Below are 16196 nucleotides of genomic sequence, written 5' to 3'. Positions count from 1 at the left end.
AGCATGTTGTCATGATTTCATATGGGATACTGTACCTGTGCTGCTAGAACATGTGCCTTTACAACTACGACACAACATGTGGTTCATGCACGATGGAACTCCTGCACATTTCAGTCGAAGTGTTTGTACGCTTCTCAACAACAGATTCAGTGACCGATGGATTGGTAGAAGCGGACCAATTCCATGGCCTCCACGCTCTTCTGACGTCAACCCTCTAGACTTTCATTTATGGGGGCATTTGAAAGCTCTTGTCTACGGAACCCCAGAAACAAATGTGGAGACTCTACGTGCTTGTATTGTGGACGGCTGTGATACAATGCAGCATTCTCCAGGGCTGCATCAGCGCATCAGGAATTCCATGCAACGGAGGATGGATGCATGTATCCTCACTAACGGAGGACATTTTGAACATTTCCTGTAACAAAGTGTTTGAAGTCACGCTGGTACATTCTGTTGCTGTGTGTTTCCATTCCATGATTAATGTGATTTGAAGAGAAGTAATAAAATAAGCTCTAACATCGAAAGTAAGCGTTTTTGGACACATGTCCGCACAACATATTTTCTTTGTTTGTGTGTGAGGAATGTTTCCTGAAAGTTTGGCCATACCTTTTTGTAACACCCTGTATATAGATTAAAGAATAAGTTGTATGACAAAACAAATAGCTGAATTTCCATTTATAACAGGATATGGACAAATAATCCATAATTTTAACCAATCTGATTTTATTCTTAAAAAGTGGCTGTGGCCCAATCCAGTTTTCTAGCTACAAGATTAGTAACTCCAGTTACTTTCATTTTTATTGTTGAATGTTTTGTGATATTATTTTTTGGATTTAATTATGAAACTACAAACAGCCATTCACCTTTCAGTATTCTGTTAAATATTTCTATGACAGATGCTTTTAAAACTGTAGAAGTTACCACTAGATGTAAAAATAATATTATCTGGTGAAATTTAATGTTATATAAATGGACGAACTTATTTGGTGATTGAAGAGAAGGAAATTTACTGAACCACATTGCCGTATGAGAATATTAACAAAAAAGAGAAATTGAAAAAATTTGTACAATTCGCAAAAATAAGAAAGGGAATTTCCCCAAAAAAATTGCAGGCGTTGGTCTAAAAACTTGAGAATAAATTATTAATGAATTATGTAAACAATGAGTAAATATTTAAAAGAAATCGATGCTCTTTTGGTATTGGTGGTTTATGGCAAACTGCCATTCCTTCCAGAATTACTATTCCTAACTTTAAAATCTCAGGAGGATGTCGTTATCAGGAGAAAGAAAACTGGCGTTCTACGGATCGGAGCGTGGAATGTCAGATCCCTTAATCGGGCAGGTAGGTTAGAAAATTTAAAAAGGGAAATGGATAGGTTAAAGTTAGATATAGTGGGAATTAGTGAAGTTCGGTGGCAGGAGGAACAAGACTTCTGGTCAGGTGACTACAGGGTTATAAACACAAAATCAAATAGGGGTAATGCAGGAGTAGGTTTAATAATGAATAGGAAAATAGGAATGCGGGTAAGCTACTACAAACAGCATAGTGAACGCATTATTGTGGTCAAGATAGATACGAAGCCCACACCTACTACAGTAGTACAAGTTTATATGCCAACTAGCTCTGCAGATGATGAAGAAATTGAAGAAATGTACGATGAAATAAAAGAAATTATTCAGATAGTGAAGGGAGACGAAAATTTAATAGTAATGGGTGACTGGAATTCGAGTGTAGGAAAAGGGAGAGAAGGAAACATAGTAGGTGAATATGGATTGGGCCTAAGAAATGAAAGAGGAAGCCGCCTAGTAGAATTTTGCACAGAGCACAACTTAATCATAGCTAACACTTGGTTTAAGAATCATGAAAGAAGGTTGTATACGTGGAAGAACCCTGGAAATACTAAAAGGTATCAGATAGATTATATAATGGTAAGACAGAGATTTAGGAACCAGGTTTTAAGTTGTAAGACATTTCCAGGGGCAGATGTGGACTCTGACCACAATCTATTGGTTATGACCTGTAGATTAAAACTGAAGAAACTGCAAAAATGTGGGAAATTAAGGAGATGGGACCTGGATAAACTGAAAGAACCAGAGGTTGTACAGAGTTTCAGGGAGAGCATAAGGGAACAATTGACAGGAATAGGGGAAAGAAATATAGTAGAAGAAGAATGGGTAGCTCTGAGGGATGTAGTAGTGAAGGCAGCAGAGGATAAAGTAGGTACAAAGACGAGGGCTGCTAGAAATCCTTGGGTAACAGAAGAAATATTGAATTTAATTGATGAAAGGAGAAAATATAAAAATGCAGTAAATGAAGCAGGCAAAAAGGAATACAAACGTCTCAAAAATGAGATCGACAGGAAATGCAAAATGGCTAAACAGGGATGGCTAGAGGACAAATGTAAGGATGTAGAAGCTTATCTCACTAGGGGTAAGATAGATACTGCCTACAGGAAAATTAAAGAGACCTTTCGAGAGAAGAGAACCAAGTGTATGAATATCAAGAGCTCAGATGGCAGCCTAGTTCTAAGCAAAGATGGGAAGGCAGAAAGGTGGAAGGAGTATATAGAAGGTTTATACAAGGGCGATGTAGTTGAGGACAATATTATGGAAATGGAAGAGGATGTAGATGACGACGAAATGGGAGATACGATACTGCGTGAAGAGTTTGACAGAGCACTGAAAGATCTGAGTCGAAACAAGGCCCCCGGAGTAGACAACATTCCATTAGAACTACTGACGGCCTTGGGACAACCAGTCCTGAGAAAACTCTACCACCTGGTGAGCAAGATGTATGAGACAGGCGAAATACCCTCAGACTTCAAGAAGAATATAATAATTCCAATCCCAAAGAAAGCAGGTGCTGACAGATGTGAAAATTACCGAACTATCAGTATAATAAACCACGGCTGCAAAATACTAACGCGAATTCTTTACAGACGAATGGAAAAACTGGTAGATGCAGACCTCGGGGAGGATCAGTTTGGATTCCGTCGAAATGTTGGAACACGTGAGGCAATACTGACCTTACGACTTATCTTAGAAGAAAGATTAAGAAAAGGCAAACCTACGTTTCTAGCATTTGTAGACTTAGAGAAAGCTTTTGACAATGTTGACTGGAATACTCTTTTTCAAATTCTAAAGGTGGCAGGGGTAAAATACAGGGAGCGAAAGGCTATTTATAATTTGTACAGAAACCAGATGGCAGTCATAAGAGTCGAGGGGCATGAAAGGGACGCAGTGGTTGGGAAAGGAGTGAGACAGGGTTGTAGCCTCTCCCCGATGTTATTCAATCTGTATATTGAGCAAGCAGTAAAGGAAACAAAAGAAAAATTTGGAGTAGGTATTAAAATTCATGGAGACGAAGTAAAAACTTTGAGGTTCGCCGATGACATTGTAATTCTGTCAGAGACGGCAAAGGACTTGGAAGAGCAGTTGAACGGAATGGACAGTGTCTTGAAAGGAGGATATAAGATGAACATTAACAAAAGCAAAACGAGGATAATGGAATGTAGTCAAATTAAATCGGGTGATGCTGAGGGTATTAGATTAGGAAATGAGACACTTAAAGTAGTAAAGGAGTTTTGCTATTTAGGAAGTAAAATAACTGATGATGGTCGAAGTAGAGAGGATATAAAATGTAGACTGGCAATGGCAAGGAAAGCGTTTCTGAAGAAGAGAAATTTGTTAACATCGAATATAGATTTATGTATCAGGAAGTCGTTTCTGAAAGTATTTGTTTGGAGTGTAGCCATGTATGGAAGTGAAACATGGACGATAACTAGTTTGGACAAGAAGAGAATTGAAGCTTTCGAAATGTGGTGCTACAGAAGAATACTGAAGATAAGGTGGATAGATCACGTAACTAATGAGGAGGTATTGAATAGGATTGGGGAGAAGAGAAGTTTGTGGCACAACTTGACTAAAAGAAGGGATCGGTTGGTAGGACATGTTTTGAGGCATCAAGGGATCACAAATTTAGCATTGGAGGGCAGCGTGGAGGGTAAAAATCGTAGAGGGAGACCGAGAGATGAGTACACTAAGCAGATTCAGAAGGATGTAGGTTGCAGTAGGTACTGGGAGATGAAGCAGCTTGCACAGGATAGAGTAGCATGGAGAGCTGCATCAAACCAGTCTCAGGACTGAAGACAACAACAACATCAACAACTTTAAAATCGTATCGTAATCGTTTAAAAAATTTAGTTTCATTGTAGTCATTTTCTTATATCTATTCCCACTTTAGTACTGGAACAATAAGTTATCAAAAATTTTCCAAAATCTACTTTATTACACAATTTAGTATACTCTTTAAAACTTTTTGTGTCAAATTTCTTCCACAGTTATTTTGATATTCACAGTCCATTTTAGCTATTAGGAAGTCACGAATATAAGCAGCCTTTAACAGTCAATTTCTCTTAATTTTTCTCCAAAGCATATATTCATAGGATGTTTTTTAGTAATTAAATCTCATTGTTCGTCTCTGAAATGTTTTGCTGTTTCTCTAAATTTTCTTTAAGATTGTGTGCTAATTCATCGATATCTAGAGGTAAAGTCCTGGAAGTATGTAAAAACCCTAAAGTTTAACCCTCTTCAACAACTTTACCAAAATAAATTAATTATTGCTTGTTATTGAGTGCTGTGTCAATATCTTTCTTAGCTATCGCTAATTCTTTTAAAAATTAATGGAATCATAATATGTTAAATTATGAGGATAAACTGGAATAACAAATCGATTTCTTAGTGAACACTACAGTCTTCAAGAGCACTGCCCAAAATCTCCCTGTTCAATGACAGTGACCTCTTACTTTTTTCTATGATGGTGATGTTTCCTCACAAGTACAACAAGGTTCCAAATCCAAAAATTTATTTGGTCTTCTTTAGTTATTAATACTGGAATATTTTTTTGTCCAACATGCTTTCATTTGTTTGGATTCTTCTTAAACATTTCTACAGATCTTTGTGGGGCATCACTGATAACATATTCCATGGGCAGTTTATCATCTCCATAAAAGTATTTTACATAATAAGTAAAAGAAACTGTTATTTATATGTGAAAGCTATATCTGGATTTCGTTGACAAATAATAATACTTTTTAAGAAACATTCACACTCAGCATGATATTCAAAAGGTACTCTTAATAAATAGTAATAATTCTCAATATAATGCTCTATAATTACTTTGTTTTTTAGAATGATTTTTAATGCTTGTCTACTTTTTCTTGTTTCACAAATACAAATGTTTTGTTTGTGATTTCCTACTTTTGATTGAATTAATCTAGATAAAGCTTTTACCTAACATTAATGAGAATTAGTTTCACCTTGAATTAAAAGAACTCTAACACAATTTTCTTGTTTATTGTTTGTATGGTAAAGAGGATATAAGTAAACGTTGAAAGACGTGCACTGCGTTCACCACTAAGTGCTCGTCTTTCATATTCCTAATACCAGCATTCTGGTAATCGGTCATAAAGGAATTCGAGCCCTGCCAATAATTTCCTTGGGTTTACTAATTTATTTAACGTTATTTAACGATATTTCACACTGATCTGTGAGAGGAGCTTGGCGCTCGGAATTTCCTTTATGTTATGGGCGAGGGCAGCAGTCTTCCTTAGCAGCCATGATGGTTTCCTGTTTCCCTCCTTTTTCGATCGCCAGGGGTAGCACGTGGTGTCGGTTGAATACTCAGTAGTGGCCAAAGTTTCTACTATTCGCAGTTCCCCAACCTGCAGTACCAACCTTGGAACTGCTATTTCTACTCATGTCGCGAGGTCGCCTCCCTGCAAGATTCCGGCCCTCTGATTGGCCAGTTCAGATGCGCGCCCGTTTTTCGCGTGTGGGCGCCAACCGCTCTCGGCAGGTGGATAGAGGACAAAGCGGCTGTGGGCAGTTCGAGTGTGACCGTGCCTGAGGCTGGAGGTGCTGCTTCCAGGAGTGGAACCTTTCGGTAAGCATGAGCGCGGGCGTGCATTGCAGCTACGCGTCGGGCGCCCTTTTGCTTCGGTCACTACTCGGATTGCGAGCCCAAGCCAATTAGCACCACATGTTTGAATCGATTCGCGTCGTGCAGGTCTGATTCCTTTAAGACGGGAGGCTACGTCGCGATACAACCCCTAGTAGCATTTTTCGTATTCATTGTGGTGGTCATTGCATGCCGGCAATCGTACTCTAGTAGACGACAAGGCGATCGCTCCTAAAATTCCCTTCCTTTTCAATCGCAGCTGATGATAAATGTAAGTTGGGGTAGGCTGCTGAGCCCTATTCTTTCTTCCCCCACACCCACATAATTGTATGATTGTTCAGTGCTCAACCGATGAATAAATGAATTCTTTAATCTGTAAATTCTCTCTTTCTTTTCGTGAAGTCGCCCTCAGTGTAACAATAAAAAAAATTAATGCAGAACCACCCTCATTATAACGGTTGCCATAAGGTCGTGCGGGTCTCGAGCCTTTATTGAATAGTATAAAGACTACATATCGCGCGCCTGGCACGACCATTGCACGCATGGCAACGAGAAAACTGATGACAATTTTCGATCATTCTCCAAAAATGGGAAGTGCCCACGGCTCAGTGCGAGCACGTGAGCAAGAAATCCACTTAATGTGGTGAAAGTAGTGGCCGGTTCTCCTTGCTAGTTTAGAAAAGAAAAAAAAAAATTATAGCCCCTACAGCAAGGGACAATAACTCACAGCCGAGCCACCGCTTTTACATGGCGACCCTGCCAGGATAGATACTAATGGATCTTCCGACCCCCGTAATCAGATTATTCATTCCGTGTGTCCTTCCTTGTTTTTGTCCTTTTCCTTGGCGTAGCATAATGATTTGTATGTGTGTACTGTTCCCTCTTTCCATAGGTGGTCGTGCAATTCTGTTTGCATCTGTCATCGGCGTTGCAAGAGCGGCGTTGTTTTGCTGTTGAATTAATGTGTCGCGCGCTTTTGAGAGGTATTAATAAGGTGCGAATTCCGTAATTGCTTGCCCCACATCGCCTGTATTTCATGTGAGACTGTGCGTCATTCCTAAAATCGTGTTGCCGCGTTAGCACATTATCACCAACATGAGTGCTACAACCCGATCTGGTAAAGGTAGGTCAGCCGAGCTTCAAGTCGCGCACGCGGCCATGGCCGAGGCGAGCGGTTCCGCGCCAAGGACAGCGGAGGCGAGCGGAACGTTACGCGAGACAAAGGAGGGTGCACCTGCCCGCGCGGACCACGCGGCTGAGCAGGCAGGTGCCGGTGTGTGTCCCCACCCCTCGCCCAAGGTCAAAGAGCCCGGACCCGCGCGCGCGAACCCGCCTGCTACACCGGCGGGCGCCGTGGCCACTGGCCCGACCGTGCCAAGCGAAAGTCAGAAGGCCGACGGAGCGGCCGTGCCCATCTCAGAACAGTCCCTACTCCAGACCTTACTAAATGAAATGAGGGCAATGGAGGAGCGCAATAAGGCAATTGCCGAGCAGCAGAATAAAGTACTAGCGGAACAGCTAGGAAAGAGAATCGAAGCTTCTGAAGAACGACAGCGGGAAGAAATAAAAACTCTAAGTGATAAAACTGACGAACAGAAGGAAAGGACAGATTCGTTCATAGCAGAGGTACAGGGCATAACAGCTGGACTTAGGAACGACGTAGATCATGTGAAGGATGGTCTTGCAGCCATGGAGTCCTGGAAAGAGCAGCTTGACATTCACGTTGCAGACGTCATAGACGAACAATCGAGTGTCAACGAGCGTATAGAGGAACGACTGAGCGCGGTGGAAGGTAGTACGGTCAGTGGCTCTGAGGGTGCACCGTTCAAGCTGGAACAGATTCGCGAGGTCGTTAGTGATGCCAACAAGCAGCAGGCAGCAGCAGTACAAAGCGTATGTGAACGAGTGTCACACAACGAGGAAGCCGTGAACCGCGTGAACGAGCAATTGGGGTCTTTAGCTACGGCCGTAGAGCAGTTATCGGCGAGGAACAGCATTGCCTCAGACCGAACACCGCCTGCGGTAGAGCCGACTGCAGAACCGGCCCCCTCCCTCTCCTGTGTGACGGAGCGTCACGCGGCGATGAACCCTGCGTGTCAAGAGCCGGCACGTGTTTTGCACTCGCCCGCTGGGCGCGAGAATGCGGCACAGGGGAGAGCCGATGATGCAGTGAACTGCGTCCGCGACGACCGCGCGCCTAGACAAGTCAGTGGCAGTGACGTGGGGGCTTTTGAAGATCGACTGTGCCGGTTACGTAGGTGGGATAATGCATATAACTCGAGTCGCGAAGTTTTTCAGAATAATGACGAAGATGAAAATAGAAAGCACTTCCTTTCCGTGCAAAAATACAGCACGTTTCCTGATCCGGTCGTCGAGGTTTACCCTCGGACGTTTATAGATCAATTCCAGGGCGTATTCCCGTCCTCCTGGAGCTCTACGCTCAAGATAATCTTTGTTTGTGGGCATCTCCGGAATGAGGCGGCGGCACGAATGCGAGTTCTCATGCGCGACTGTCGCTCTTATGACGATTTTCGGAAGACATTCCTAGACGAATTTTGGCCGAAGGGCGACCAAAATCGCGTAAAATTAGGGATCATGATGACGCAACCATTCCTTGAATCGAGCCATGATAGCCCACTCACATACTTCAAGGATTTTATTCAGCGGAATCAGTTCCTTGATACACCATATGACGCGCCGGAACTCATTCGCATATGTTTGGCGAAACTGCCACAGCGTCTCCAGCGCGATATCATAATTGCCGGAAGGGGCATGAGTGATCTTAAGTCCTTTCAACTCTTGTTGCAAGAAATCGCGTATGAGAGGCGTGGTGACAGCCACGGGCCACAACAGACCGGCAGTGGCACGCAGAACAATGTCAGCCCGAACGGTCAATCGGAGCTACAGCCGAGGTCACATGGCTCGCGTCGGAACCGCAATAACCAGTGGTTCTCGCGCAATGGCACAAACTGGCGTCGGAATAGAACGCAAAATGGCGGGTCGTCCAGTGGTGCGCGGCCGATAATAGTGTGGAAATTCGCGGTCCCGATCCCCGGCATAATGCGCCACGGGAAGAAGGAAATAACCAGGCCAACAATTGACTAGAACCGGCCAGCTCTGGCGGCAGCTTGAAATATGATTGGCCCCCGCTCTTGTATATGGATACTGAGGGCATCAGAGAAGATCTGTTGCGGGAGCCAGAGGACGCTTCCTATATTTCGTACCCAGTGCTTAGAGTAAATATTAGTAGTAAATGTATTCATTGTATTCTAGACACAGGAAGTTACGTGTCAGTCATGAATGAGAACGTATTTGAAGGTTGCATGAAGGAGAAGGCGTGGCCCATATTGCCCCTTCAAAGGACGAAAATTCGGGGTGCAATAGGAGGCAAGACAGTACCTGCCACCAAACAAGTTTTGATAGATTTCGTATGCCAATCGGTGCGATTGAGTGCAAACTTTCTAGTGGTTTCCGACCTGTCAGTCGATGCCATATTAGGACTGGACTTCCTCCATTTTTATCGTGCAAGCCTTAACGTGTAAGGCCAATACGTGGAACTTAAGGTAGAGAACCAAGTTGCACGATTGAACTTTGATGAGAGTGTAGACGGTCCTAGTATAGGCGGCGACAATTCGGTAGGCTTCATGGTATCAGAATCGGAACTCTTGGATGTCAACGACCGCCATAGCTCTTTATCGTTCGAAGCGTTGCTGGACGAAAAGGTCCGACACATAGAACCCCATGAACGTAGACGTCAGTTGAGGAGCCTGTTGTTCAAATATAGAGAAATGTTCTCTGATGCTCCAGGAACGATTAAAGACTTTGTCTATAAGTTCCGAGTCAAGCCACACAACAGATTTTTTGTCCGTCCGTATCCGATACCGCTATCTCTAAAAGACGCAGTGGAAGCGGAAATAAAGGTAATGGTGCAGCACGGAGTGATCGAGCCTGCCACTTCATCCTCAAATCACACCGGTTGTCGCAAAAACATAAACATCTCTGCAAAAAGTTCTTTAACGTGTTCTGCGGCCCGTACAGACTCCGCCAAATCATCCATCCGAACGTGGTAGAAATAGAAACCCTGAGGACAAAAAGATCGCGAGGTATGCACCACGTAACTAATCTGAAGAAGTTCAAGGAGCTGTAAACTAGTCTTTTCTCTTTAGCGTGTTTGGAATGATCTGGTGTAGTTGGTTGTTTGTTGTTTCTTTGCATTCCCTTCTTAATGTTGTTTGTATTGGTTTAAATGTCACCGTTTTGGTTGATCCTTTTCGTCGCAAGTGCTGGATTGAGTTGGTTCTTACTGCGCGTTTCTCGCTCGATAGAGGAGGAGAAATCTTGCTTGTAACGGGAAGGGCTAGAAATTCGAGTCAATTTGCTCTGCCAGACGTTGGAATCGTTCTGAGTATGACTTATTTGTGTATCCGGCCCCGAGTATGAGAGTGCCGCGCCGTTGACTTACGTTTGCACTAGTCCTTTTTTTCAGAAAAGCAATGATGAATCAGAACCTGTCAGAGAGCGTAACCCAGTGGAGCAGACGAGGTACAGTGCTGAGCGAACGACAACATGTACTGTAGCACCAACTATCCAAGTATGTATGGCATAATAACTATAAAGCAGTAAGTAAACACGCCGACCCGTAAGCAGACTGAATCTTTACCTAAGCTAGTTTCACTGTATCCCCTTGTGGTGAACGTATCGTGTGTCCCTGTCCTTCACTAGTTTTCATACCATGTTTCAGACACCTAAGATACATGAGGTTCTATTTGTCTAATCCGCCATGATGTTGGACGGAGAAGGAGAGAGAGAGAGTAAAACCCGACCTACAGAGCCAGGCCCGGTCACGGCCATCAAAGTAAATCTACAGTGACGGCCTTAATTTAAATCTCTTTGGTAACGGTCGAGAGAATCACCAGGAGCATGAAATCATATTCATTATCCTGTTACATGCAGTTGTCGTCGCATGTGGACTAACGGTTGTAGTACTGGTGACAGAACTAACACAGTGCATGCTCTCCCTAAGTATCCTGTGTGACGTCACTTCCCTACCTTTGTTATGATGTAAGTTAATTCTATGGTCCTGTTGGGTCAGGATAGGTTCTTTTTGTAGTACTCTGTGCCCATAAAGGTGTGTCAGACTAGTCAATGTAAAGGAGCTGGGCCCTATTAATTGTAAAGCTACAAGTCCAATGCTCCAAGTGATTTTGAGAAGGTTGTACAATTTGTCAATTATCGTAAGTGTTATTCTTCCCTCAGTGTGTAGTTTTTTCTCATATAGGTAAAAATGACCTTTTGTTAACCTATGGAATGATTTGGGCACTCTTAAGCGTAAAGACAGTGCCTATTGCTCCTTATTTGTGAACCCTATTGTAACCTTTTTCTGAATGTAAAACACTTTCATAGGTCAGTGTACCAGTTGTAAAGGCTTTGTGTGAAACTGTTGTTATTTGCCACTGAAAACATTGTTGCATGTCGCCAGAGCAAAAGCACTGCGTGCTGGAGCGGTCAGCAGTCGAGGCACCGGAAACAACGCTCCTGCTGCGAGGGGTGGTGCTGCGGCCTGGCGACGGGCAGCCGCCCCTGCACCCTGTGTTCCGTCGCTCGGGCCACGGCGGCGTAGCTGTGGCAATACCGAGCCGACGCAGCCCACAGCTGGGGGCTCGTCACGTCTCCAGCGGCCGGCTCCGCCGACAGCCGTCCAGCTGAGTGTCTGGACGCGCACAGCTGACCCGGCCACGCCCTCTTCAGCCGCCAGCCAGGCACCTGTCAAAGCACGCGCTGCGGCCGATTCAACCCTCGCCCGTGCCGTGAGGCCAGCCGCCGCGCGCGGGCAGCAGTAGGGGCCGCTTTTTGGACGCCTACATGACTCACGTGCGGCTGCGAGAACGGACCGTCGAGGAAGACTTCCGAAATACTTCGCGCGGCGCCACGCCCCTAATCTGCAGTGACCCCCCGTGTCAGGAAATCAATCGATGACCTACGGACAATTCGGGGCAGTCATGGGTCTTCCACTCGCGTAGCACAACAAAGACGCTCTGCAGTGAAAATTTGTGCTTCTCGCGTTTGGTTGCTTTGCAGTTCTGAAAGAACTTTTACTGTCGTCGAAGAATGTAATTAGGAACTATTTAGCGGTCACTACTGGTACTACGCAAATCTTGCTGCACATCCAATGCACCGAGGTAGTTAATAGACGGTCTCCAGTGACAGCCTCATGCCTTACGCTTGTGGTGGGAGGTGGACTCTAATGTTTTAGTTGTTTGCCGCAAGACTGACTCTGATTGGAGCTTAGAGCAACGATCTTGGCATGGCAACTGCCCTTGTGCTACCAGTCAAATCGTTAATTAACATTGTGGTGCTTATTGGGTGTGGGACGAGCCACTTGGCATCAAGCCAGGGGTCCTCTAACGTTGAGGAGCCCAGACTATTGTTTTTTTCGCTCCCACCAGTAGTAATATGATCTGTGTGATGCGGCATTGAGCGACGTTGTCCCCCAGCTGTCTGCCACCAGTGACAACAGCTGTTCGGCCTCCTCGTGTGCGCATGACAAGGCACACATGTATATCAAGTGTCGGCGTTGCAGAGGTCAGTGAGTCGCCTACCAGGCCGCCAGGACAGTTTTGCTGTGGCTGCGACGATTGGACCGAACTACTCCTGCACTTCGAGTCGTGCCAGCGAGACAGTTCTTCCGACTTCGCCTCGGGGGCTTTGCTCCGCTTCCATCGTGATTCCGTCGACACAGCTGCGAGTACTTACATTCGAACAGTGCAGTGCGTCGATTAAGTGTGTCACTCACTCCCGAGCTTTTCGAGTGCTCCTTTTTCTTCAGTGTATACATAGTGAATGGTGATGCAAATTGAGTTGCAATGATATGTTGCCGAGTGTTTTACTATTTCAGTGATTTTGCTTTATCTGAATGTGTCTTGGATGTAGTGATTCCTTTCATCTTATGCAGTGTGCGTCCATGTCCGGCTCTTCCACTTTTGCCTTCTCTTGTTACTATTTCTCTTACTGTTTTCCGTCACTGATTGATTTCAAGTACCTTTCAAATGCTGCCAAGATATGTTGGACCCTTGGAGATCTGGTTTAAGAGACTCACAAACGGACTTGACATTGGTCAGTGACCATCTATTTTGTGTTTGTATCATGTTCAATTTAGTGTTTACCATTTTATGCAATATTTACATGTCATTGTGCATTGAAATTTTTCTTTTTCTGCATTTTGTGTCCTTTGTATAATCATATTTCTAGGACATGCACAATGGCATGTTCGATATGTTTCATTCTCACTGTTTTGGTTTAATATTTATGTGTTAGTGTATTTTTTGCAAGCTTTGTTTTCTGTCATTCACGTCATCACGTCTAGAGTAATAGTACCTCAGTCTGTGTGATGTCAGCACTGTTTGGTTTGCTTTGTATGTGTTAATGTATCTTGTGATTTTCTTGTTTGGGTGACATGGTATGTCATTTTTGTGTGTTAATGTCTCGTGTGACTTTTTGTTTCTATGTCCCGGTATAATATTCTATGTACGTACTCAATTACTGTTGTATTTCGTGACATTGATAGCGTTTTTGTTTTTGTGTTCACGCTTCCCATGTATGTCGTTTTAAAGAAAAAAAATGTAAACAAATTTAAGGGGTTAACAACCCCACAGCTCCCATAAGTGCCCACATGGCTGAGTCCATGCAACTCCCCTGGCCCCATTCAATGTCAAGATTTTCGAAGCCCTCATATCATTTCTTGATCAGAGTCCTTGCGAAAATCTTCTTTCATAGGTCAGTGTGATGAAAGACGTGCACTGCGTTCACCACTAAGTGCTCGTCTTTCATATTCCTAATACCAGCATTCTGGTAATCGGTCATAAAGGAATTCGAGCCCTGCCAATAATTTCCTTGGGTTTACTAATTTATTTAACGGTATTTAACGATATTTCACACTGATCTGTGAGAGGAGCTTGGCGCTCGGAATTTCCTTTATGTTATGGGCGAGGGCAGCAGTCTTCCTTAGCAGCCATGATGGTTTCCTGTTTCCCTCCTTTTTCGATCGCCAGGGGTAGCACGTGGTGTCGGTTGAATACTCAGTAGTGGCCAAAGTTTCTACTATTCGCAGTTCCCCAACCTGCAGTACCAACCTTGGAACTGCTATTTCTACTCACTTTTAATGTCGCGAGGTCGCCTCCCTGCAAGATTCCGGCCCTCTGATTGGCCAGTTCAGGTGCGCGCCCGTTTTTCGCGTGTGGGCGCCAACCGCTCTCGGCAGGTGGATAGAGGACAAAGCGGCTGAGGGCAGTTCGAGTGTGACCGTGCCTGAGGCTGGAGGTGCTGCTTCCAGGAGTGGAACCTTTCGGTAAGCATGAGCGCGGGCGTGCATTGCAGCTTCGCGTCGGGCGCCCTTTTGCTTCGGTCACTACTCGGATTGCTAGCGCAAGCCAATTAGCACCACATGTTTGAACCGATTCGCGTCGTGCAGGTCTGATTCCTTTAAGACGGGAGGCTACGTCGCGATACAACCCCTAGTAGCATTTTTCGTATTCATTGTGGTGGTCATTGCATGCCGGCAATCGTACTCTAGTAGACGACAAGGCGATCGCTCCTAAAATTCCCTTCCTTTTCAATCGCGGCTTATGATAAATGTAAGTTGGGGTAGGCTGCTGAGCCCTATTCTTTCTTCCCCCACCCCCACATAATTGTATGATTGTTCAGTGCTCAACCGATGAATAAATGAATTCTTTAATCTGTAAATTCTCTCTTTCTTTTCGTGAAGTCGCCCTCAGTGTAACAATAAAAAAATTAATGCAGAACCACCCTCATTATAACGGTTGCCATAAGGTCGTGCGGGTCTCGCGTCTTTATTGAATAGTATAAAGACTACATATCGCGCGCCTGGCACGACCATTGCACGCATGGCAACGAGAAAACGGATGACAATTTTCGATCATTCTCCAAAAATGGGAAGTGCCCACGGCTCAGTGCGAGCACGTGAGCAAGAAATCCACTTAATGTGGTGAAAGTAGTGGCCGGTTCTCCTTGCTAGTTTAGAAAAGAAAAAAAAAATTATAGCCCCTACAGCAAGGGACAATAACTCACAGCCGAGCCACCGCTTTTAACGTGTCATAATAAGTACATCGTCAATTGAAATGTTAGGTTTTTGATATTTTCCAGTGCCTGTTAATGGTATAGCAAATTCAATCTTATCTTTCTCAAATATTTAGTTGTTTCTAGTCCAATAGTTTAATAATTCTTAACTCCTTCCACATGACCTTTTGCTGGATATAGAGGCCATTTGATTGAGTATATAATACAATTGATATTAAAGAAAGCTTTTAATCTTTTCTTTGCTTTTGTAAGTCGATATAAGGAGAATGAAAAATTGGGATGTCTCTATGAAAATTTGGTTCTAAATTATTGATACAGTTTTGTATTTCTTCAATTTTGTTAACAATTTATTTCTTGATCAATGGAAATGATCATTTAAATTTGTTGTTCTTAATAAGCCTTCTTTATTTGTTTTAAAAGTGAATTCTTGTGCTTCTTCCTGTCTCTTAAAAATACAATAATATCTCATATAACTTTAATTGTACTACTTTGTATTAAACTACTTGCTAATTTTTGAATTGCAGCTTCTTCAATTCCCTTAAAAAGTTTTCTTTTGCTGAAATATTCCTAATGTCCTTAATTTCTAATTTATTATTCTAGACTTAAGAGTAATATTTTTGAAATTACTTTTTCTGGTATTGAATCTTTTATGTTCATAGTTTAAAAAATTAGAACATGATATATTTTTATTATACCTTAAGTTCGTTTCCTTGATGTTTGCTTAATAGAAGCTTTGGCAAATAATTATGCTTTTTTATTGGTTAACATTATGATTAATAGTATCAGGGTTATTATTTTTAAAAAGATTAATTAATCACAGTTGATTAAGTTTAGAATCTTTTTCAATTTTTAATTCAAAAATTTCGGCCAGTTCTTTTGAAGCTTTATTCTCCTGTTTACTATTATTAATATTGTCCTTATAATTTCCAATAAGATTTATTAACTGTTGTTCATTAAGTTTAGAATATATTTTAAATATTTTGTTATACTCATTTCTCAGAGTCTTTTTATAGACTTCTACTCCAATTCATTCTGAATATCAATTATTGGCTTTTTATACACATCGAGTAAATGTTTATTTATAAATTTAATTCAGTTCGTTATTTGTATTCGTAATATAGTCTTACACTTTTCCAATTTACAG

The sequence above is a fragment of the Schistocerca gregaria genome, chromosome 1 (genome assembly GCF_023897955.1).
Source record: "Schistocerca gregaria isolate iqSchGreg1 chromosome 1, iqSchGreg1.2, whole genome shotgun sequence".
Lineage (NCBI taxonomy): Eukaryota > Metazoa > Arthropoda > Insecta > Orthoptera > Acrididae > Schistocerca > Schistocerca gregaria.
Note: the sequence above shows the minus strand (reverse complement) of the source record.